The 25,920-nt window shown below is 45.0% G+C and overlaps 1 pseudogene; it reads right to left on the bottom strand.

Moving 5' to 3' along the window:
• Positions 1 to 21,903: 21,903 nt before the first annotated feature.
• Positions 21,904 to 22,235, bottom strand: Rpl38-ps2 (ribosomal protein L38, pseudogene 2; annotated as a pseudogene).
• Between the last annotated feature and the right edge of the window lie 3,685 nt (positions 22,236 to 25,920).

Genomic DNA, 25,920 nt, shown 5'->3' with positions numbered 1-25,920 from the left:
AGTGAGACGTGGCAGCAGGGCGAGTCAGTGCCCCAAGGGGAGGGGGAGGAGGAAGGAACCGGGCGGAGGGAGGTGCCGCAGCCGAGGGGGAGGGGGCTCCCAGGAACGCTGGGACGCGAATGAGGCGGGGTGGGGACAACTTGACGAGTTCTGCTCTGGCAAGAACGCAGTGGCCAACCCCATCAGAGTCTGGGGCTGCTCTAAGGACAAAAGGAAAGTCAGGTGGCCTCTGTAGCCTTGGGCTTTCACACTCACCCGACTCCTTTTCTGATTTTTTTTTTTTGTTTTTACCGTTTTACTCTAGCAACTTGATGTTGAAATAGCTGCAAATGGACCCTGCTCCAGTCTCTCTTCTGCCCCCGTCCATTTGCACACGCAATCAGATTTACCTGTCTGAAACTGCTCCTCCATCTAGACCTCCCAACCTTTGAAGGCTCTGCATTGTGCTTTTGAGACTCAGGCTAAAATGAACCTTAACCTAGTCTTTCTACTTGAGGCCTTAAAGTTGAATTGGTTTTTGGGGTTGGGTTGGTTTGTTAAGTTTTGGGGGTTGTTTGTTTGTTTGTTTTGCTGTTGATGCTGCTGCTGTTTGTTTTTTATTAGTTAAATTCTGTGTCCGTCTGTAACATTGGGTAATAATAAGTGTCTTTTTAAGCCAGGAAACTCATTCTGGACTCCAGAACTAATATTAATACATTTTTCAGACCTTAACTTTAATCAGCTCAGGAATTTAAATCTCCACTAAACTTTAACACATTATCTTGGGTTATTTATTCCAAAGGGCATAATATAATACACTGTCCAAAGTTTATCTTCCAACTTGTTCTAAGCAAGAATATTATCTCCAACTGCGGATTTACTTTTAATTTCTGAATTTCAGTGACACAAAAATAAGCAAAAGAGGCTGTTCTCATCTCTAACCATATACTCAGTATATTTTACACATCCCTCTGGACTTCCTCCATGTGACTTGACAGCCTCATCAGACCATACATAGATAGGTTTTAGGGTTTTTGGTTTTTTTTGTTATCGTTGTGGTTTTTGGTATTTTGAGACAGGGTTTCTCTGTGTAGCCCTGGCTGTCCTGGAACTCCCTCTATAGACCAGGCCAGCCTCAAACTCAGAGGTTCACTAGCCTCTGCCTCCTGAGTGCTGGGGCCATCATGCCCATCCTATATGGCTCTTTTCTGTGTTAACTTCTGAAATAACCCTAGACGGATGAATGAAGCACCACACATGTTTAGATATGTCCTCCTATCATTTCACAGAATAAAAACTCCGAAGTGTCCCCAAACTCAATTTTTCAAGCAAAGATCTTGTTGTTATTGTTGTTTTTTTTTTTTTCTGTGATTTATCATTTAAGCCAGACAGAGTGAAGCAATGCCTTTCATTCCTGCCCTTGGGAGGCAGAGACAGGTGCTTCTCTGTGAGTTTGAGGCCAGCCTGTTCTACATAGTAAGTTCTAGGACAGAGCTACACAGTGAACTTCTGTCTCAATACCCACCCCCAAATCTATCATTTAATTTTAATTTTATGTATATGAATGTCTTGCCTGCATGTATGTATGTATGTATGTATGTATGTATGTATGTGTTCCATGCATGTGCCTCTTGGCCTCAAAAGCCAGAATAGGGCATTTGATACTCTGAATCTTGAGTTACAGTGTGGTAGATGCTGGGAACTGAGCATGGGTCCTCAACAAGAACAAAAAATGTCCTCACCAGATGAGCCATCTCTCCAACCCAAGCTGGGGTTTTAGTGGCGGTATTTTAATATAGGCTTAAGGGCTGGAGAGATGGCTCAGTGGTTAAGAGCACTGACTGCTCTTCCAGAGGTCCTGAGTTCAAATCCCAGCAACCACATGGTGGCTCACAACCATCTGTAATGGGATCTGATGCCCTCTTCTGAAGTCAGCAACAGTGTACCCACATACATGAAATAAATAAATAAATCTTTAATATAGGCTTAAGCATGAAGGTTAAGGAAAGCAGACTCTCAGAAAGAAAGCACTACAGAGTGCACTACCACCATACAGAGAGGCTACCACCAAAACTCCATTTTTTTTATCTGTCTGCCTCCTCAGAGGTAAATTTGCTCAACTTTCTTTCATTAACTCTTTAACTTCCCAACAAATCATCTTCTAGTAACCCCCCAAGCCATCATGGCTGTGGAATAGTGAGTGCCAGCTTCCTATATCCTACTGCAACATAGGTGTTATTGATATTAAGGTTCCTTGGGCTGGAGAGATGGCTCAGTGGTCAAGAGCACTGACTCCTCTTCCGGAGGTCCTGAGTTCAAATCCCAGCAACCACATGGTGGCTCACAACCATCTATAACACTAGTTTTATAGTAAAGCACTTTTCCTGGCCTCTAGGTGGTGTACATACATACATACATTCATACAGGTAAAACATTCAAAAAAAGAAATAATAATAATAATAATAATAATAACAATAACAATAACAATAACAATAATAATAGTATACTTCCTGCCTTCCCAGACAGGATCTCACTGTGTGGCTCTGGCTGTCCTGCTCCCTGACCACACTGGCCTTGAACTCACAGAGCTCCAGCTGTTTCTGCCTTCCAAGTGTTGGGATCAAGTTCCTGTGCCACTACTCCCAACTCTTAGATGTATCTTAAAATAATCTCTTTCTTCCTCCCTCTCTCCCTCTCCTCCCCCCATTTCTTATGTAGGCATATATATGTGTCTGCCAGCATTACGTGTGACCATGTGTCCCTGTATAAAGGCTAAAGGTCAACCGCACATGCCTTCCTTCCTCTGCCACTCTCCACCTTGCTTTCTGAGACCAGGTCTCTCACTGAACCTGGAGCTCGATCTCCAGTTGGCCATTGAGCTCCTGGATCCTTCCATCTGTGCTCCAGCACAAGTGCATAAGATGTGTATCACCGGCTTTCACATGGGACGAAGGGTCCTCCGGTAAAGTGCATATGCAACACTTTACCCACCAAGCCATCTCCCCAACCCCCAAACGTTACCGGTAGGTAACGAATTTTGCTGGTGCGAACTTATTATATTTCATGTTTACCCTTTGGCCAATAGTTCAGATTAAAAACTCAAAGCAGGGGTTGGGGATTTAGCTCAGTGGTAGAGCGCTTGCCTAGGAAGGGCAAGGCCCTGGGTTCGGTCCCCAGCTCCGGGAAAAAAAAGAACCAAAAAAAAAAAAAAAAAAAAAAAAAAAAAAAACTCAAAGCAATCCAAACACTGGTGGCTCTCGTTTGCAACCCTAGCACTGGAAAGGCTGAGACAGGTGCATGGGTGGGAATCTGAGGAGAGTCTGAGCCACACAGTGAGTTCTAACCTAAGCTCATGTGAAACTCACTCAAAGACAGAATTTGCCTACAATCTCAGAATGATTCACTGAAACACTACACGCTCTTCTGACTGCCCTGAGGTTGAGGGAGAGCCTTTCTAGAGGGTGGAGGTCTGATCTGCAGCTGAGCACAGACACAACACGAGTGAAGCTTGGCTTTGAGTCTCAGCATGACAGAGACAGCAGAAAGGCCCTCCTAGGTAGCTCTGCCTTTAAAAGGGAAAAAGGAAAAAAGATTTATATTTATATATGTGTGTATGTGTCTGTGTGTAGGTATTCACACATGTGTGCTGGCACCCAGGGGAGACCAGAAGACAGCATTGCATCCCCTGGAGCTAAAGTTACAGAGGGTCCTTGGATAGAATTCTCATCATCTGCAAGAGCAGCGATTACTGTTAACCCCTGAGCTATCTCTCCAGAGCCGCCTCCTCCTCCTCATTCACATTTATTTATCATTTATTTATTTACCTGTGTGGGTATACAGGGGTGGGGGGTGTACATGTCAGGGCACACACGAGGACAGAAATGTGTGGGTGTACGGAGGTACCTGTCAGGGCACACATGTGAGAAGGGCCGAGACCAAGTCTCAGGGCTTCACTGTCTCAACAGACGGCTTCTGAGATTTAGCTCGGAACACCAGTCCTGGCAGCAAGCACCTTCACCTGCTGATCCTCTCCAGCCCTTCTGGCTGTCCCCCCTTTCCTCTCTCCCTTTTCTCTCTTGTTTCCACTCTTTTTCAGGTGTATATGACCCGGTACATAATAAATGTATGTAGACCTTGATCTGGGTTTGGGGAGAGAAGGAAGGGTAGGTGTGCTTTGCTATTTTGAGATAGGTTCTCATGGAACTCAGGCTGGCCTCAAATTCACTGTGTAGTCGAGGATAGCTTCGAACTCCCCTGAGCTCCGTGTTCTGTGATTTCTAGCATGCCCTACCATGCCCACCCAGCTGTACTTGAAATATATGCTTAAACAATATAAAATTGAATGACTACAACTCTTTGTCTTTAAGGAGATTACCATTCAGTTAGAAAATTCTGAGAATACAGACAAGGCCTCTGGGGAAAAGTACAAAAATACACGTAAAGGATATGGCCTTTAGAGACTGCTAGGCATGAGGAGTGGGAGGAAGGGATCGTCTGAAAAGAGACGCAAAGGATGCATGTCTTTGGTTTGAGGGAAATAGCCTGTATCTTCATTGTAATGACGGCTAGGTATATAACCGTACATACTTGTCAAAACCCAGGTCACTTGGCTTTGAGTCCCAACATCACCAAAAGAACTCACGGTCCTATACATCCAAAAACTATGAATTAGGATCAGCAAGATGGCTCACGGGTAATGGCACTTGCCGTGAAGGCCTGACAACCTGAGTTTGTTCCCCAAACCATCTAAAGGTGGAAAGCAAGATTTGGCCCCTCAGAGTTGACCCCTGACAGGTGTGCTGTGATATGTACATATAGACCACACACCACCACCACTGCAGTAACTAAACGAGATTTGGTTAAAACGTTAAAATCGTAATTTACTTATGTATAAATCGTATGCTCTTGTATAGTACTAACCTCAGAGCACACCAGCAGCCATCTCCATGCTTCAGCTGTGCCTGCTTGCACAAGATCTTCAATCACAACTGGACATCCCTTCACAGATGGAGGGAGTGGGGAGGGTCGTGGAACTCTAGCCTAGTGTCCCGTATCCAGGCACTCTCCACCTACTTGTATGTAATTTTACCCTAATTACATGTTGCCTGGTGAGGGCCTAAAGTGTATGTGCTGGGGAATTCTAAGGTAGGGGCCTCCATCCGTGTGGCTAGTGGGGAGCCATTATCCCCACTGGGTAGAGACTTCCAGTACAGCTTGGTAACTACCCATCCACGATCAGTTTGTAAGTCCAATAAATAGGATCAAACTCCTTGTCATTGGAACCTTAGCGAGGGCTCGGGGTGGACATTGCCTAGTTTCCCGACAGGAGAAAAATCCTTGTAATATACATTGTCAGTTATGAATCAGGCATCTAGGAAATGGTGAGAGGTGGGTGAAGACATAGAAGAAAAGTTTCAGTATTTTCAGATAGGTCTCTGGTATGAACGAGGTCAGCCCCCCACCCCAAAAGAAAAAGGCTGAAATTTTGATCATTACAGAAATTGGAGAGGAGAAGCCACTTAACTTGGAGTGTGCACGCTGATTTGAGGATTACTGGTCTAGGCTCTTTGGGAGTTAAGGTAAGAGATGTCTGGGCTTAGGTGAGATCATGAGGAGCCCCTGCTTCAGCCCGGTCAGCAGCAAGCAACACCACGTGGAGGAGCGAGAGGTGGTGAGATTAGCTGGCAGCTGTGTGAGCCTGCAGGTAGGAGCATCGGCCTAACTGTTAAAGAGTAACTAGATTCCTCATGGTAACAGCACGTTTATCCAGTCCCAGAGCAATCTACCGGGAACAGAAAGGAGGGGAGATTCCTAAAGGAGATAGAATCTGCCAGTTTGCAGGGAAGGGTGGAGCTAAAAATTACGAAAATATCCAGCTCACCGCCTGCCAACAAGGAAGCAAGGCCCCTGCAAAGTGAGAGAATAGAAAGAAATAGGGTAGAGAAGGAAGCCTCTGTGCTCTGAGGACAGACAGAGCTGGCTGCTGGGGACTAATACACACCACACACACACACACACACACACACACACACACACACACACACACACACAAAGCCTGGGTGCTGGAGATGAGACTCAATGGGAGAGACATTCTTAGTAGCGTGTGCAAGGTTGTGCTCAGTGCCCCTCACGCACACGCCAGAGAAAGCCTGCCAAAATAGAAGTCTGTCAAAGGTGAACAAAGCTAGACTTGGGCTTTGAAACTCACCTTCCAGGAAACATGAGGCAGGAAGTGCTTTAAAGCTAAGCTATGGGGTGGGGAGGAAAAAAGCTAAGTTATGCTCTTGGGAAAGACTTTGTGGAACTAGGGTTGGCTCACTTAACTGGGCCAAATAAGTTTGTTCAGTCAAGTTTATTTGGAAGAAATAGTTATTTGGAGAATAATAGTTCATTGTTATAGACATAGTAAAATAGTTATTACTACTACTACTACTACTACTACTACTACTACTACTACTATTATTATTATCATCATTATTATTATTATTATTATTATTATTGACAAGTTATCTCTCTACAGGTAAAATGAGCCAATACAAAGCAGATTAGATGATATTAAATGCAGGTTTATTGGGGTTCGGGATTTAGCTCAGTGGTAGAGCGCTTGCCTAGCAAGTGCAAGGCCCTGGGTTCAGTCCCCAGCTCTGGAGAGAAAAAAAAAATGCAGATTTATTGGAAAGCTGCTCTCGGGTGAGTTTTCTGACCCCCAAGGAAGGAGGCCAGGAAAGTCACTGTGAGAAAAGAGAGAGGAGAGGGGGGAGAGAAAGAAAAAAAGCACATATACAGAGAGAGAAGGAGAGACCAAAATGTCTGGATTACACAGGGAGGAGCCTCTAGGGGAAGAGCAGCCCAGTCCCTGGGCTGGAGAGTTCAGAGTTTGCCAGGTAGGGACTGAGGGATGCTGGGAGAGCCAGGAGGCAAGGTATACTCTGGTATGTTAAATATGCACCTCAGCCCCTTGTCCTGGGGCCTGAAACCAAACAATTATTTATGTTTTTCTTTTTAACTTTCTGAATGTGTTTGTGAGTATTTGACTCCCGTGTGCTGAGGCCAGAAGAGAGCGATGGATCCCTGGAGCTAGAGTTAAAGGCGGTTAGAAGCCGCCAATCCTGAGTGTGGGGTAAAAGGAAAAACACCCTAACCCTGACCTGACACCAAGACCAAGCCAGGGTCAAGAAACAGAATCCCAACCCCTAAGATCAGGCCACAAAAATGTCACCAATCCCACACACAGCCCTCCCAAGGAACCCTATAGAGGTCTGCTCAGTTTCCTGCTGCTTCTTTTCTCTGCCCATTCCCTAAACAGAGGCAGCCACACTCCAGGGGTTTTCCCTCCCAATAAATCTGTTATGTGAGGTTTGTTGTGTGATGTGACTTTGTGGTATCCCTTGGCTCCTGATTGCCCAGGATACCTCTTAGAACAAAACTGTAACAGTTAAAATTGGTTCTAGGAATCTCTGGAAGAGCATCAAGTGCTCTTAACTGCTGAGCCACCTCTCCAACCCCCATAACAAACTATTTGAATCTCCATGGCCAAAGCCAGTGAGAGAAGCAGGCAAGGCACACACTGGGCTGGGAGTGAGCAAGCTTTAACTCCCTAAATGTCTCCCAGCGGTTCAGAGAGGATGTCGCTCAGCAAGGGCTTGCCTAGCTTGTGAGAGGTCTTTGAGTTCAGTCCTCAGCTTGGTACTTCAGTGAAACACTGCTGTTGATAACCACCTTGTAAGCCTGTAAATTCCCGACCTGAGTGGTGAGGCAGGAGGATCAGAAGTTCAAGGTCCCCTGCTCGAGTTGGCAGCACCTAAGTTAAAACTGGGAAGACGCAGAGATCAGCAAGGCCCCTCAGAAAGACATGCAACTCTGTGAAGCATACCATGTAGTTTTGTCTGTTCAGTTTTGTTCACGTGACTTAGAACCTGGAAAAGCTGTGGCTGATGTTCATTCAGAACGTAATGCTGTTGCTAGTCCTACATTTATTTATATCATATGTAAACGCATACATATAATTACGTATTACACAAATTGAGATTTGGGAAACATCCGCTGTGCTGTCAGTTTTGGTGACTGAACCCTGTGGTGGCAGCAGTGGCCATCCATAGGGCTGGGGAGGCATAACGGTACACATCCCCACCAACTAAGCTATTTCTGCCATCCACAGACTGGGTATCCATGGGCTGGAGAGACGGCTCACTGGTTCAGAACACGTGTTGCCCTTTCAGAGGACCTGGTTCATTTCCAGCACCCACAAGGTAGCTCAGGACCATCCCCAACTCCAGTTCCAGAGGATCTGATAACTTCTTCTTCCTTCCATGGGCATTAGGCACACATAGACATACATGCAGACGAAACCTCCTCACATAAAATATATAAATCTAATTTTAAAAGTTGTTTTTAAAAATCTATCTAGATAAAAGTCCTTGAGGAAGAGGCGGCCTCTCTTCTTCTAGCTCATGGTGATTGCATCGTTACGTCATTTTATTTCAATAACTCTGAGGCACAAAATTTGATTTGTGAATAGTAAATAATGGGGGGTGAAAAGTCTCAGGGCCGTGAAGTTAAAAGATAGTCTCAGGACTCAAATGTCCTAGTCACCACCACTCAGTTTCTTCAGCTAGCGCCTCCCCATCCTCAACCGTGCCTCAACCACCTTTAACTACGGCCCACTTCCTTTCCAGGTGCTTCCCACCACTGTGCAGCCTTTCCTCTCTCCAAACTCGCAGACACTGCCCTCGGGAGATAGGGGAGTTAGCCATCCTTCACCTCTGCTTCCTCCAGGATGGGAAGGTGGAACCCTTGCGGCTCTGACAACCCTGTATTCCTTCAGCTGAGACCTCTTCACATGGAGCAAGGGTAGGCTGCACCAGCTTGCACCCTTAAGTTCTGATGTGAGGACAGCATACTGGTGCGGTACAGAAACTTGGAGAACATCCAGTATAAAACCACTGACTCTTCTTAGACAGGAAGCCAAGCCCAGAGGGAAGTTAATGGTCTTGTCTCCTGACTCTCCCAAGCTCTTCCTACTGCTTTGCAAAGGAAGTATCCGAGGGCACTAAGGAGAGAGAATTTCCCAGATGTGGTAGCCTGAGCCTGAAACCAATACCTGGGAGACCGAGGCAGAAGTACCACTGCAAGTTTGAGGCCAGCTTGGACCACACAGAGTTCTGGCCAGTGAAGGCTACATCTTGAGAACTTGTCTCAAATAAAACACAATTAGGGGTTGAGTACATATGTCAGTGGTTAAGAGAATGGGCTGAGGAAGTATGGTGCCAAGTGTACCAAAGCCCATGGAAAGCTGGGATTACGTACCTGTAATCCCAGGGCTGCTAAGGGCAGTTAGGAGGCAGCAGGAACTCTCAGAGCTGCTGGGCCAGATATCCCGGCATAATCAACAGCAACAACAGATTCTGTCTCAAGGCTGAAAATAGGGACCAAGACCCAAGGTGGTTCTCCAAACTCTGCATGTGTTCCACAGCACATACATGCATTGTATCATGGCACACATGCACCTGCACTCACACTCACAAACATGCAGACACATCACGGATATGCAGACACACACACACACACACACACACACACACACACACACACACACCAAAATCAAATCAAGCCCTAAACAAAACAGCTAGCAGCTATATGGGAATATGAGTCCACTGCTAGCATCTGTCTTAGTTAGGATTTCAGTGCTGTGAAGAAACACCATGACCAAGGCAACTCTTTCATTTTTTTAAAAAAAGATTTATTTATGCTATGTATATGAGTACACTGTAGCTGTCTTCAGACACACCAGAAGAGGGCATATGATCCCATTGCAGATGGTTGTGAGCCACCATGTGGGTGCTGGGAATTGAACTCAGAACCTCTGGAAGAACAATCAGTATTCTTTACCACTGAGCCATTTCTCTAGCCTCAAGACAACATTTAATTGGGGCTGGCTTAAAGTTCAGTGGTTCAATCCATTATCATCAAGGCAGGAAATATGGCAGCTTCCAGGCAGGCAAAAAACTGGAGAAGGAACTGAGAATTCTACATCTTGTTCTAAATGCAAACAGGAGAAGACTGTCTCATGGGCAGCCAGGAGGAAAGTCGGGTCTCAAAGCCCACACCCACAGTGACACACTTCCTCCACAAGACCACACCTACTCCAACAAGGCCACACCTACTTCAACAAGGCCACACCTCCTAATAGCACCACTCCTTGGGTCAAGCATATTCAAACCACCACATAATCCTATAGACATTCCTATAGTTAAGTTCCCTGGTGTGGTGACTTATATAATTCTAGAATTTGGGGCGAGGGTGGGGGTGGGTGTGTCAAGAGTTCCAGCTGGGGCTAAATCAAATTCTGTCTCCAAAAAAAAAGGGGAACAAGGAAAAAGATAATTCTATAGAGGCATGGGAAGATGTAGCTCGATGGAAACTTTCTTAGCATGCAGAGTACTCAATTTGGTCCTCAGAATCACAAAAGAAAAACAAGGTAAAATTTTCGAAAACCTAGAAAATCTTACACCGTTATATCACCAATGGTTGACATCTAGACTGAATATTTCCAGGCTGTTGGTCTTTTAGTCAAAGAATTATAATAAAGGTTCACAGAGACTGCAACACACAGCAAGAAAATATTACCAAAAGCAAAGCCGTAATACCAATCATCATAATGCTGTCAAAAGTGACAGCAGTCTACATGAACAGGAATGTACACCAGGGCCCCAGGTTATCACCCGGGGTTTCTTTCATGGGGTCTAAAGGAAGCGGGGTTTGTCTGAGCAGGCCACTGTTTTGGCTGACAGACTTGAGTTATATGACCTTTCTTTACTGAGCTTGTACCTTCCAGTGATGTCGCTAATGTAATCACATGAATACCCAATTATTACACAAAGGCACAAGACAGCAAATTCGGGCTTTTTTTCTTAAAAGTTCACTCAGGAGACACAGTCTGCCCTATTTTACATATGCCCAAAACTAGTTCAGAACAGATCTGCCCCCTTACTCTCCAAAGACTGAATGGAACAAATGAGGGTTGTCTAGGGAAGGGACACCTCTGTATTTGGAAGTGTGTGTGTAGCTCCCTGCACACAGAGTAACGGTTTCCAGGTACATTGGGAGGAGATGGGTATGAACACAGCCCAAACAGGTTGCTGAGCCCTTCCCTATGTTTACCTGCCTCAGTGAGGAGGCATTCCTAGAACTGGGTCAGAGTGGAAGGGTAAGAAGACGGGATTGGTAGCACCTGTCCATAATTCTAGCACTTGAGACGCTGAGGCAGGAGGATCGGAGTACAGGGCCATTCTTAGCTACGCGGAGTGTTCAAGGTCAGACTGCACTACATGAAAACTAACGGAAACTGACTGTCAAAGGTAGAATTTTTATCCAGATGGGGGTTCTCTTGTTGTCCTGGAACTTGCTCTGTAGATCAGGCTGGGCTCAAACTCACAGAGATCCGCCGACCTCTGCCTCCCAAGTTCTGGGATTAAAGGTATGTGCCACCATGACAAACTAGCCACAAGGTGGAAATTCTTTTTCTTAATTTTTTTTCCTTTTTACAACAGAATCTTAGTATGTGGGCCAAGCTCAAACTCACAGAGATCTGCTTGCCTCTGCCTCTGCCTCCAAGACCTGAGATTAATGGCTTCACACACACACACACACACACACACACAAACTATTCTTCACATTGTGATCAGAGCTGGTGACGAGGTCTGTGTCCTTGTGGAGAACATAAATTGATGGAGAAAACTGTCTATCAATTTATCAATTTCAATTATTTTCTCAAATTTGCAGTATCTCTGATTTCCACCATGGCTTCAATTATAGCTTCCCAGGAAGGTGAAGAAGTAGAGGAGGGAAGAAGAGAAGGAGGGGGAGGAGGAGGAGGAGAAGGAAGAGGAAGAGGAAGAGGAGGAGGAGAAGGAAACACTAAATGTACATATTTGTTAGATGTTAGTATTTAAAAATATCTTTCCCTATGAACTGGATGTGATAGTGCATTTCCTAATCCCAGCACTTGAGAAGCAGAGGCAGGTTAATGTATGAGTTCAAGGCCAGCCTAGTCTACGGAGTGAGGTCCAGGACAGCCAGAGCTATATAGTAAGGTCCTGTATCAAAATCAGAAGAAAGAAAGAAAGAGAGAGGGAGAGAGAGAGAAAGAAAGAAAGAAAGAAAGAAAGAAAGAAAGAAAGAAAGAAAGGAGGGAAGGAAGGAAGAAAGAAAGAAAGAAAGAAAGAGAGAGAGAAAGAAAGGGAGAAAGAAAGGGAGAAGAAAAGAAATTTCCCTAGACTTCATCAATTCAGTTTATTGCTGATGTGGCAAGACAGGACATTTGTCTAGACAGTCTTTGCAGCAGCTCAGAGCAGGTAAGGGCAAGATTGAGCTCTTCTTCAAAACTAGACTTTAAGATGAGTGTCGTAATGAGGGTAGTGAAGACAGGCTTGTAGTCATGCTTCTAATCTCAGCACTTGGAGAGAGGAGGTAGAAGGATCATGGCAAGTTAGAGACCAGACTGGCTTCAGTCAGCATAAGGCTGGCCCATGCTACAAGGGAAAGCATATGTCAAAAAGCAAAACCTACACTCACACACATGTACGCACAGGAAGGCACACACATACACATGCACACACAGGAAGGCACACACACACATATGCACACACAGGAAGACACACACTTGTATGCACGGGCAAGCACATACACACACACATGCACACACAAGAAGACACACACTTGTATGCATGGGAGAGCACACACACACACACACACACACACACACACACACACATACGCACACACACACAGAACAGAGAAGCCTCAGTTGGCAATGCATGAGTGTTGCTTATGAACTTGTAGGACTGTGTGGATACTAAGTGAGGAGATTCTAAGAATCTTGATAAATAAATTGTCATCTTGATGCTTTATTTTGAAGAGTTTAGTCTTCCTGTAAGTCCCTGAAATCAACAATAAAGCTGTTCACAACTTTTGTCTTTCTGGGTCAGAGTTTCCTAGAACAGTGTTAATCTTTATGAAAGCATCAGATAATAGAAGATCAACCATGAAGAGAGCATATGAAAATTGCTCTCCTTGAGAGAAATGAAATAACTGCCCAACTGAAGGTATGTAGTCATGATTACAAAACATGCTATGAAAAAAGAAAGTGTTGTGGAAATACACAACTGGGACATCTCTCATCCTTTCCTGAGGCTACAAGAACAGACTGTGTTAGAACAGAGGCAAAAACAATCCATGCTTAGATGAAGGAATGGAGAAGTGGGAGTGGGGGAGGAGAGAGCATGGGCAAAGGTCCTATGGCAGAAAAGAATCTTGTTAGTGCTGACAGATAAGCAAGATAGGAAAGGGAACAGATACACTATGAGGTTAACAGAGGGGAGAGTCTGATTCCTGACTACAACTATGCTTTACAGTGACCAACCTACCTCTCTTCCTCCCTTCCTTCCTTTTTTTAATTTTCAGGGCAAGTTCTCATGTAGCTTAGGCTGGCCTGACCACCTTGACTCTGCTTCTTGAATGTTCACATTACAAGTGCGTACCACCATGCCTGAGGCAGGAGGATCACTACAGGTTCGAAGCAAGCCAGGATTACAAAGTAAGACTTTGCCTCAAAACAAACAGGGCTGGAGAGATGACTCAACGGTTAAGAGCACTGACTGCTCTTCCAGATGGTCCTGAGTTCAAATCCCAGCAACCAGCAACCACATGGTGACTCACAACCATCTGTAATGAGATCTGATGCCCTCTTCTGGTGTGTCTGAAGAGAGTGACAGTGTACTCACATACATACATTAAAAAATAAATAAATAAATGGAATAAAAAACAACCAATCGAACAACACTACACACACACACACACACACACACACACACACACACAGGCACATGCATAGAACCCTCTATGTTCCGCTCTGATATCTGAATATCTGAATATTTTACTCCCAGAAACATGACCAAAGCCCTAAATATTGGTAATAATTCTTGATAAGCCTATTTTCTTCCTAAATAAATACCTTTTTAAGAAGCAGGACAAATGAGCATCCATGCCCAGCCACCTTCACATCAGATTAAAATTCTTGCCCAACAACAGTAAAACCAGTTCCAGAGGATCCTCCTGCCTCTCTGCAGTGCTCAAACAGGTTGTGTGGATTCTGGCTTGGAGATGTCTGTGCCCAAAAGGAAACAAGGAAGCCCCAGCAACTGCTTGGTCTGAAAGAGCCCAAAAGGAAACAAAGAAGCCACGGCAACTGCTTGGTCTGAAGGAGCCAGTTTTGACTTTGGGCTCAAGGTGTGCTTTGCTGTGATTACTTTGATAGACAGTTGCTCATTAGCTCAGAGGCCCGCCTGATGCCTCTGAGGTTCAAGCTGCTCTGATAAAACTGGGTAGAACTGTGCCAAAGGCCTTAATCGCCACGAAGTTTAATCTCTGCTTGCTTTCTGTTCCTGGGAAACAAGCACCCCTTCTTGCCATGAACTGTAAGGAGCACCCTGTCCCCTAGTAAGCAGACAAACCAAACAGTTTGGTTTTTCTGGACAGGAAGGGGTGAAGACGGAAACAAGAGACAGAGCGAGCTGACTACCTGCCAAGGTAGAGGCAAAGGGCTGACTCCACTTCTTTTCACTTCTCAGGAGAGGGCTTTCTCATGAGCCTTAGAGGGAGGCAGGGGAGGAGGGTGTGATTCATCATCAAGTCAATTTAAAGTGAGGGTTGTTTGGGATATTCACTCCCAGGGTTGATTTCTCACAAAGCTTTGGAGGGCAGCCGTCTTCGCTGCAGCTTGAAGGACACTACTTTGATTTTCTGAACCACTTTAGACAAACCATTCTCAGCTGTGGATCGAATGACCCTTTAAACAGGGGCTGCCTAAGACCACCAGAAAATGCAGATATTTGCATCACCATTCATAATAGTCGCAAAGTTACAGTTATAAAGTAGCAACGACAATAATTTTGTAATTGTGAGTCATCAAAAATGTGAGTTACTGTGTTAAAGGTCACGGCCCTGGGAAAGCCGAGAACTGCCAAGGTAGGACCTAGTGCAGCCAAGAGTCAGCCAAAACAATAGCCTCCTGTAATCTTTTTTCAATATTTTCATTGATTCTTTGAGGATTTCACACCATACATCCCTGTGACACTCAATTCCCAATCCTGTCCTGTCCACCACCCTGCCTTTGTGGCCTCTTCCCAGGGGAAAAAAAAATAATCAATTTGTGTTATCTATTTCTTTTTTTTTTAAAGATTTATTTATTTATTATATAAGAGAACACTTTAGCTGTCTTCACACACACCAGAAGAGGGCATCAGGTCTCATTACAGATGGTTGTGAGCCACCATGTGGCTGCTGAGATTTGAACTCAGGACCTCTGGAAGAGCAGTCAGTGCTCTTAACCTCTGAGCCATCTCTCCAGCCCAATTTGCATTATCTATATACTCACTGGGGCCTGGTCAAGCTCTCAGTGGCCTGTCCCCTTAAATAGAACTGAGTCCTTCCCCTCTCCCATCCCTGCTGGAAGTAATCTATGGTGGAGGGCTGTACCCCAACATTCTATCATGGTTTTTAAGATCTCTTTCCAATGGCTTCCTGTCTAGGCATTCGTATTTAGGGGAGTGGAGAGGTGGAGGTTAGGGGTAGTCATAGAAGTCTTCCGTGTCCCTCTTTCTCAACAGAATGTCTTCAGTCAAGGATATCACTGCCACAGAGTTACTTGCTCTTTATGGACCACGGGGCATGGTTCATGGGCTTCCACATGGTTTCTGGCATCAGCAGAGACCATGAACAGGGCTCCTAACGGCAGCATTGCCCACAAACATCAACATGGCTTTAAGCCGCAGCACAAACCATAGACATCCACGTGGCCTTCGGTGGTATGACAGGCCACAGAGATCAACAAAGCACAGGCAACAGTAAAACCACAGAACCTCTTGTAATTTTTATTTAACGTTTGTTTCCTGCCTTGAAATATTCTAAGCAGAAAAGGCTAGGTTTAATACTGTGTGATCAAGGACAATGCTTTATTCAAAGATCTCTTAAGGGCTGGAGAGATGGCTCAGCGGTTAAGAGCACTGAATGCTCTTCCAGAGGACCCGAGTTCAATTCCCAGCAACCACATGGTGGCTCACAACCATCTGTAAAGAGATCTGATGACCTCTACTGGTGTGTCTGAAGACAGCTAGTGTGTACTCAAATAAATAAAAATAATAAAAAAAATATTTAAAAAAAATCTCTTAAATTCACACACACACACACACACACACACACACACGGTCTCACTATGTCACCCTGTCTGTCTCTATCCTAGAACTCAACATATAGACAGACTAGGCTGACTAGCCAGCTACCTAGAGATAGATAGAGGTAGAGGTCTGCCTACCTCTGCTTCCTGAATGAAAACTGAGACATGACGGGATGGGATGTTCCCAATTATCCCCAGCCCCAATGTCTTCCACATTCCTACTAGGATGGTCCATGGAGCCCCACTTAAAGCATTCCACTTGCTCTCAAAACCAAAGTCCCCAAATCTGCATTCCTTCAAACAAAAGCATGGTCAGGCCTATTCCAGCAGTACCCCAGTCCCTAGTACCAACTTCTGTTTTAGTTTGAGTTTCCACGGCTGTGAAGAAACACCATGACCAAGGCAAGTCTTATAAAGGACAACATTTAATTGAGGCTGGTTTAAAGTTCGGGTGTTCAGTCTATTATCATCAAGGCAGGAAGCATGGTAGCATCCAGGCAGGCATGATGCAGGCAGAGCTTGGAGTTCTACATCTCCATCTGAAGGCAAACAGGAGAAGGCTGCCTCCTGGGCAGCTAGGAGGAGAGTCTCAAAGACAAGGCCACACCTCCTAATAGTGCCACTTCCTGGGCCAAGCATATACAAACCACTGCACTAGGTATGTGATAATTTATTTCTCCACGGGTGAAAAGAGCCAATTCAAGCCAGATTTAAAAACATGTACATGTAGATTTATTGGGAACGTGCTCTTGAGTGAGTTCAGTTGCCCCAAGGACCAAGGCCAGGGAAGTTACTGTGGAAAAGGGTGTGGGGAGGGAAAGAGACAACAGAAGACAAGAAGAGAGAGAGAGAGAGAGAGAGAGAGAGAGAGAGAGAGAGAGAGAGAGATAACAGGCCAAAATATCTAGATTGCGTAGGGAGGAGCCTCTGGGGGAAGAAGAGCCCAGCCCCTAGGGTAGAAAGTACAGGATTGGGGGCAGGGAATACCAGGTAGGGACTGAGGAATGCAGAGGAAACCTGGAGACCAGGTCTGCTTTGGTATGTAAAATATGCGCCAAAACTCCTTGTCCTAGGGCATGAAACCAGACAGTATGGTTGTTTGAGGAGAAGGTTTTTATTGTAGATATGAGATTTCAGCCAGAGGCAACTGGAAGAGTCCAGAGCAAAGACAGAAAGTAGTGAATTGAACAAGACCAGCAGAAAAGACAGGGCCCTGAGAAGAGGCGGAGCCCTGAGAAGAGGCGGGGCCATGAGAAGGGGCGGAGCCATGAGAAGAGGGGGGGGGGAAGCAAGGGAGAAAGAGAAGAATGCAAGAGAGTACAAGGGCAAAAGTGCAGGGTTAAATAGGAATGAGAAACTGGGGGAGGAAAGCTGAGCCCCTGGGCTGGAGAGGCTTAGGGTAGGGGGCAGGTGCGAAAAGCCAGTAAGAGTCACAGGTACTGAGTGAGCCAGGAGACCAAGCTTGTGCCTTGCCATGCTAAGAGACCTTCTTTAGCTAGTTGTCCTGGGTTTGAGCCTTGTGTTGATAAGGGGTGACAGAATCTCTTCTGTAACTGCTTACAGGGGATGTGGTCAAAGGCTAGGAAGGGAGAGAGGAGTGCAGGCTGGGGGACATGTTTCACTCACTGCCCAGTTCTGTGGGACCAATTCAAGCCAGACTAGATTATATTAAAGGCAGGTTTACTGGGAAGCTGCCGGGGGTGGGGGGGGTGGGGGGTGGGGGTGGGGAGTGTCACCATGGGGAGTCACTATGGGTAGAGATGGAGAGGGGTGGAGGAAGATAAAGAGAGAACAGGAGCACTCGCAGAGAGAGAAGAGGAGGAGGAGAAAGGAAGGAGGGGGGCACAAAATGTCTGGATTATATAGGGAGGAGCCTCTGGGGGAAGGGCAGCCCAGGTTGGGGGCAGGGTATTCCAAGGTAGGGATTGAGGAATGCTGGGAGAAGCTGAGGTCAGGTCTGCTTTGATATGTGAAGTATGCACCTCAGTCCCTTGTGCCGAATCTGAAATCAAACAGTGGAGCATCTGGGATGTAGTTCTGAAGGAACACCTGAGGTTTGGAGCACTTTGCAATCTCCAGTTGATTGGAAATCTGCTGGGACTGTTATGTTTTATAACGCAGCATAACACGGCAGTGGGAACAACATGGCGGCCAGGCCATTGTTCCCCCTGAACAATCACGCCATGCAACTGGCCCCGTATAAAGATTTATTTTAGGGAAAAGGAGCAGGAACCTGGAAAGGGGTAGAGGCAGAGAAAAGGGCTGCTGGGGGTGGGAAGACAAAAAGAGAGAGAGGTCAGCCGGAAACACATACAAACAGAGAGCGAAGAATGGGGAGAGGTGGGGTAACGAGGCAGTCCCTCTTCTATGCCTGGCTCACGTCTGGCAACACGGATGCTAGGTCGGTGTTGCTAGGTCCTGGCAGGAGACTAGTGGAATTGCCTGTAAGCCAATAGGGACAGAAGGTAAAGTTACACAATCTACGGGAAAATCTTTATCTTAGGTGTATACTTGAAACTTATAGGCTCATGGTCCCGGTATTTGGCTGACTGGAGTTTCAAGACCAGTGGAAGGTGGGGCCCAGCCTGAGAGCTAGGCAGTAGTGGGAAAAGCTTTGATAAGAGTCTGTTTCAGGGCTGGAGAGATGGCTCAGCGGTTGAGAGCACTGACTGCTCTTCCAGAGGTCCTGAGTTCAAATCCCAGCAACCACATGGTGGCTCACAACCATCTGTAATGAGATCTGATGCCCTCTTCTGGTGTGTCTGAGGACAGCTACAGTGTACTTATATATAATAAATAAATACATTTAAAAAAAAAAGAGTCTGTTTCAATTGCAAGGGTTGAGTACAAGCTATAATTCCCTAAAACTTACATGATTTTTTTTTTTATGTTTACAAAAATGAGATAAGAGTTTTAGATATATTATCATTACCACTGTCTGGATTCTGCACTGAAAAACCTGTAGGTTCTGGCTGTTGAATCATAACAAAAATTATGGCTTAGGGTTTAAAGCATAAACACTCTCCTCTCTGTCCAGAGGACTGGATCAGAGATTGGACAGAAGAAGCACTTTTAAGTCTGTACTTAGAAGACAACCAAAGGAAATTTAAACTTTTGAGTTTGTGACGAGTAGTAGTCTGTTAGCTTCAAGAACAATGATACAGAGAGAAAGAAATCTGAAACACTTTCATTTTCGCATACCTTAAATCACTTTTTTAGATCTTTACAACACACCTTAAATCACTTTTTAGATCCTCATAACTCACTTAAATTTTTACATCCTTAGACATTTATAACTTGCATTTACATACCTAAATTACTTTCTTAGACCCTCCCAACTGCATAAACTTCAAACTTTTTCTTTTTCTTTTTTTTTTTTTTTTTTTTTTTTTTGGTTCTTTTTTTTCGGAGCTGGGGACCGAACCCAGGGCCTTGCGCTTCCTAGGTAAGCGCTCTACCACTGAGCTAAATCCCCAGCCCCAACTTTTTCTTTTTCTATCTAATCATTTACCGGGAGACACAGTGGTTAATTATGGAAAGCAGTCACTACAAAGAAATTTCCTTCAAATAAAGGAATAGTAAAAAGTTACATTGAAACCTCTTCTGTGAGTTTGTGTCTGTTGGGGTGAAGTCTGTCAACATGATAAACTGTGTCTGCATTTGCTTTTCTCAGCAGGAGACCTGTAGCTCTAGAAAAGTGAGACCTAATTTAACACAGAAAATGAACTGTACACACGGAAGGACCCATGACTCCAGCCACATAGATGGTATTGTAGCATCAATAGGAGGAAAAGCCCTTGGTCCTGTGAAGTCTTGTTTCCCCAGTGTAGGCTAATGCCAGGGCGATGAGGTTAGAGTGGGTGGGTGGGAGTGGGAGCATCTTCACAGAAACCGGGGGAGGGAGGAGGGGCTATAAGAGAGGGGGGAAAGGGATAACATTTGAAATATAACTACATAAAATTGCCAAGAAAAATAAAATTTTAAAAAGAAAATGAACTGACCAGAAAGCTGCAGCCAGGGAAAGATTTTAAGCTGATTGTGGTAGTACACATCTTTGGTGCCAGCACTCTGGGACGCAGAGGCAAATCTCTGTGAGTTCAAGGGCAGCCTGGTCTACCAAGCAAGCCCAGAAGAGCCAAAGCTACACAGAGAAACCCTGTCTTGAAAAACAAACAGACAAAAGATTAGGATTTTACCGTTTAAGCCCTGCTGAATTTGAGTTTTACATTTTTGAGTTGACGATTTTATCGAAGATCCTTTAGAACATTAAACCATAAATATAGTCCATAGGGAGACTGGCACCTTCTCCTTCCTGGTCCTTTCAAAGCACATAATCACCAAATACCACAGCCCTTTTAAATATATTATTTGTTGAATATATGCTGTTTTTTAAAGAAAATTTTAGAGGCTTGGTGTTGAATATAGTTAGCAAGAACATAAGCAGTTAGCGTACAGCTCTAAGCCAATTTCTGTTATAATGAGTATACTTTCACAACCTTAGGAATTTATAAACCTTTTTTATTAAGCATACCTTATTAATCAAACATATGTGTTCCTTATTTAAAATTTATAGAAGCCTTGTGTTGAATACATTTGGCAAAAGACAGAAGCAATTAGGCATGAAGCTCTAAGTCAGTTTCCGTTAACCTGAGTCTCTTTGTAACCTTGGGGATTTATCATCATACAAAAATCCATCCAAATCCAACACGAACTGGAGACTGCTGCTGCCTCCTCGGTCTGAAAGGGAGATACAAGGATAAAGCCAGGGCTCAGAGGGACTAAGAAGTTCACAGGTCCTGCCTTAGCTGGTGTGTGCCCCATCTTAACCAAGAAGGAGACAGAGTTACAAGGCACTTACCCTTTAACATAAATAAAGATGGCTGCCAGCCACTTGGCTGCTTCCACCCTGACGACTTCTCAGCCAGGATGCAGGTAAGTCACATGGCTGCTATTTTTAAGATTTATTTATTTATTTTGTATATGAGTACACTGTAGCTGTCTTCAGACACACCAGAAGAGGGCATCGGATTCCATTACAGATGGTTGTGAGCCACCATGTGGTTGCTGGGATTTGAACTCAGGACCTCTGGAAGAGCAGTCAGTGCTCTTAACCACTGAGCCATCTCTCCAGCCCATGGCTGCTATTTTAAAACATCTATTTCTCTACATAAGAGTTGAACCCAAGTTACATATACAGCAAGTAGACCTAATTTTAAACAAGAGTTGAATCCAAGTTATATATATATACATATATATATGTATGTATGTGTATATATAATGTGTGTATAATATATATATGCATATATAATTATGTAGCAGATTTTAAATTACCCGTGATAGATTTTTAACTATAAGCCTTTTATTATAAGTTGTGATGGTTTGTATATGCAGTGGCACTATTAGAAGGTGTGGCCTTGTTGGAGTGGATGTGGCCTTGTTAGAGTAGGTGTGTAACTCTGAGTGTGGGCTTTAAGACCCTCATCCTAGTCAGTATTCTGTTAGCAGGCTTCGGATGAAGATGTAGAACTCTCAGCTCCTCCTGCACCATGCCTGCCTGGATGCTGCCATGTTCCCTCCTTGATGATAATGGACTGAACTTCTGACCCTGTAAGCCAGCCCCAGTTAAATGTTGTCCTTATGAGAGTTGCTTTGGTCATGGTGTCACAGCAGTAAAACCCTAACTAAGACAGAAGTTTTGTTTTTTTGGGGTTTTTTTTTTTTTTTTTTTTTTTGAGTTTTCAGGGTTTTTAATAGTCACACGCAGAGGTCCGGTTCATTTCAGCTCCTTCACTGCCAAACCTGGGGGCAGGGACTGCTTCAGCTTCTCCGCCTTCTCCTTGTCTGTGATAACCAGGGTGTAGAGGTACCTGCTACAGCGGACCTTGAACTTTACATTATCCTTGTTTTTCTTGATCTTGACAGATTTGGCATCCTTCCGCCGGGCTGTGAGTAGAAAGTCCTTGATTTCCTCAATTTTCCGAGGCATGGCGATGGGCGCTCGGCTCTGGCGTCAGCACCCGGCTACGGATTGCCTCGGATTTAACTCAAGACAGAAGTTTTAAGCTAAAATATTGTTACAGATTTTCAAGCATACTCAGTGAATTCACAGATCATGAGACAATTTACAACAAAGTCTTAAGAGATTGGGGTGGGGAATGGAGCAGAAAGCAAAGGAGTGGAAAGTGGCAGGGCTGGAGAGATGGCTCAGTGGTTTAGAGCACTGATTGCCTTCCCAGAGGTCCTGAGTTCAGTTCCCAGTAACCACATAGCGGCTCACAACCATTTGTAATGGGATCAGATGCTCTCCTCTGGTGTGTCTGAAGGTAGCTACAGTGTATTTACATAAAATAAATAAACCTTCAAAATATAAAGAGTGGAAAGTGGCAAAACCTTAGGGTTAAGAGACTTTTGGAAGTGAGCAAAGAAAGTGTAGAAATAATAAATTTGGGGATCATTTGTGCAGTGGCAGAATTCATTACCATATGAGAGAATTTAGAAATTGAGTTGAAACTTGTTCATTGAGCTGTACTGAGGCCAAGTCTTTTGCAGTAAGACAGCAATAAAATCTCTGAGTCCAGGAAGGAAGAGAGGAAGGATCATATGCAATCCAGGAGGGCATAAGGAAGCAGTGAGATTTCCAGGAGGGAGCTGAGGGACAGAAGGGACAGGGTCACGTATAAGAATTCCATCTGAGGGGAGATTCCAATATCATGGAGGCCAGAGAGAGCATAAGGAAGCAGCTATGGGACTTAGGAAGCAGCTCTTAGGGAGAGGCTAGGGAAATCCAGGAGGGAACTGAGAACATGTAGAGAGGGTGAGAAGGGTAAGTGTCTGGAATCCAAAATTCAATCCAAGTGGATGGAGAGACCTGTCAGAGAGAAATGTCCTGGTCAGAGGGGAGGTATCCCTTTCCACAGAGGGATAGGGCCAATGGGGCACAAGGAGCTTTCTGGCACACGAGTGTGGAGTGTGGCTTTCGTAGTAGCAGTTCTAGGTAAGCACCTATGGCTGGGCTGCACCCTAGCTCTAAGTATTAAGAGAAAAAAAAAGACAGGGACTTTCTGCTGCTAGTTATAGGCACATGTGAAGTCTGACAGTGAAGACCATGGAAGATGTCTTGTTTTTAGTACTGGAGATTGAACCTCGGGCCTCAGACGTAATAGGCCCTTACTGCTGAGTTACACTTTTAGCCTAAACGCCAATTCTTTCCATTCACACAGCTCTCCGAGAAACGAGAGAAAGCCAGCATTTGTAGATTATGGTCTTGAAGTTCTGTTTTGTTTTGAGACAGGTTTTCAAGCTGTAGCCCAGGTTGACCTTGAACTCATTGTGCAGTCCAGGTTGGCCTCAGACGCTCTGTAACCCATTATTCCAGTCGATCTCCAAAGGGGTAGGATTAAAGGCCTTCGTTATCATGTCTAACCTGGGCTTGAAATTTTGTAAATACTACCTCAAAATAGACTTTAAACAAAAGGACTCTACACCAATCAAGGACTCTATGCCAATCAGTTGTTCAGATCTATGTCTCTGGTTAGAAGAACCCTGGACTATCAAGAGGCACTCGTGGGAGCTTGTGGGGACAGAGGAGGGCCTGGGGACTAAGGGCATCATCTGAGAGGTTGGGAAAGCTCCTAGGTTAGTGCTGTGCCTTCCTGTGGAACAGGAAGGTCAGCTCCTATCATAGCTCAGCCAACCTGACTCACCTCTGATGCAAGAATGATGATATACAGCATATCCTGAAATGGGAGAGAGGAACATGGAGACCAGAGAAGGAAGATGCTTCACAGAGACCCCTCACACAGTGACACCTCCCCACACAGTGACACCTCACACCTCCATAAGATCCAAATGGAAAGGAGTCCTGTCTGAAAAGAGCTGAGAACACTAGCAGCACAGAAGGAAGTCAGTCTAAAGGCAGAGAGGCCCTGTGCGTCCTGACACTTGGAAACAGAGCAGCCGAGGACAGAACAGCATTGCTATCTATGCTAACAACGTTTGCTAGGACAGAGGGAAGGAGGCTGTGGCCATTTACTACAGCAGCCCTGCTCAGGCTAGCTCAGCCAAGGGCACTCTGTTCATTCCAATACAACAGAAACGTACTAAAACTTTTGCTGGATGAAATGAAAGAGCTAGAAAAATAATCACATGCTTGAATTGCTACAGAGCTTCCCAGAGGGATAATGTCAGTTTCTGAGCCTTTTTGCTCATGGTCAGTTTGCTGGTAGGGGGGCTAAATAGTGGTTTCACCTTGAGAGGTGCTGTCCTGAGAGGCTCTGAGAAAAACAAAGGTCTGACTCCCTGGGTGTTTGGTAGATGGGAAGGAGGGAATTCCTTGTTGAATAAAACGAAGACCTGACCCTCCTAAGTATGGTTGAGGAGAAGGTTTTTAACTGTAGATATGAGGGAGACAAGAGTCAGAGGCATCTGAAAGAGTCCAGATTGAACGTGGCCAGCGGGGGTAGGGAGTGAGGGGGTGGAGGGTAAGTGGACCAAGAGAGGAGCCGGGAAGCCAAGAGAGGAGAAAAAGAATAGAGAGAGGCAAAGAGGTTTCGCAATCAAAATGGCAGGGTTGTACAGAGATCAGAAATTGGAGGAAAAGAAGCAAAGCTCAGGGGCTGGAGAGGTTGGGGGTCAGAGAAGTGCTGAGAGGAACCAAGCTCTTTATCAGGTGATAAAGATGCTTCACGATGCTGAGCCAGCCTGGTGCTCAATCAGAGTCTACTTTGGTAAAGGCACCACAGTTAGCCATTTGCACTGAGTTTCTTTGAGACCCTAACGCTTACTCTATGGTTTAGTATTAAAAGAAAAGCCATTTGGCTCCTATGACTCACTCTCTATTCACATCGGAAAGGATTGGCTCACCCCAAGTCAGTATATTTAGGTGATTTTAGTGGAATGAATCAGGACAGGTGTCTTACACACACAGTAAAATGTCTCAGATCTCAGAAGCCAAGCTCTTTTTCCCGTGGGGTAATTTTTATTAACTGATCGGTTAGGTCACGCGGTTGATCTGGAGCGCGGAGTATCAAAGCAGATGAGCAGCTAATGCCAAGCTCTGGAGACCTGACACTCTAGACTGTAGTGTGTTTCCCAAGACACAACACCGAAGACAGGTATCAAGCAGGCTGACAGGAGAAGGAATCCGTTTCTCACCGCTTTTGTGGTTTAATGAGGCATTCATCAACATGAAAAACAGGCAATTTATCAAGTCATTAAATCTTGGCCCAAAAGAATTCACAGGGATCCCAACGAAGACGACCCACCCAGACCCAATCGTTTAGATAATTTTCCTTTGGGTCCTAATCTGCTGTCCATGAACAACAAAAGGGTTTAACTGCTCTCAGATAAAATTCAAGGACATTATGGCCTTTGTTCCTGGCCTCCACCTCCTCTCTAGTTACCAGGGAGCACAAAGATTTGTCTGTAAGTGGATGTAGAGCCAGGCATGGCGGTGCACACCTTGAATAACCAGCACCAGGAAAGCAGAGGCCACAGATCTCTGTGAGTTGGAGGTGGCCAACCAGGGCTACAGAATGAGACACTGTTTGAAAACACAAAACAAAAGGAATTTGACTTGGGCACCAGCCAGTCCAAATGCAGCAGTCACTAGTGAACTCCCAATGAATCCTGGGCGGTCAATGAAGAAAACTGCCCCTGCGATCAATAAATATTCTCTACCAATTCTCTGTGGTCAATCTTCTCCACAGCAA

The sequence above is a fragment of the Rattus norvegicus genome, chromosome 14 (assembly GCF_021556685.1).
Source record: "Rattus norvegicus strain SHRSP/BbbUtx chromosome 14, alternate assembly SHRSP_T2T, whole genome shotgun sequence".
Taxonomy (NCBI): Eukaryota; Metazoa; Chordata; class Mammalia; order Rodentia; family Muridae; genus Rattus; species Rattus norvegicus.
The sequence above is the reverse complement of the archived record's forward strand: the minus strand, read 5'-3'. Positions and strand labels throughout refer to the sequence as shown.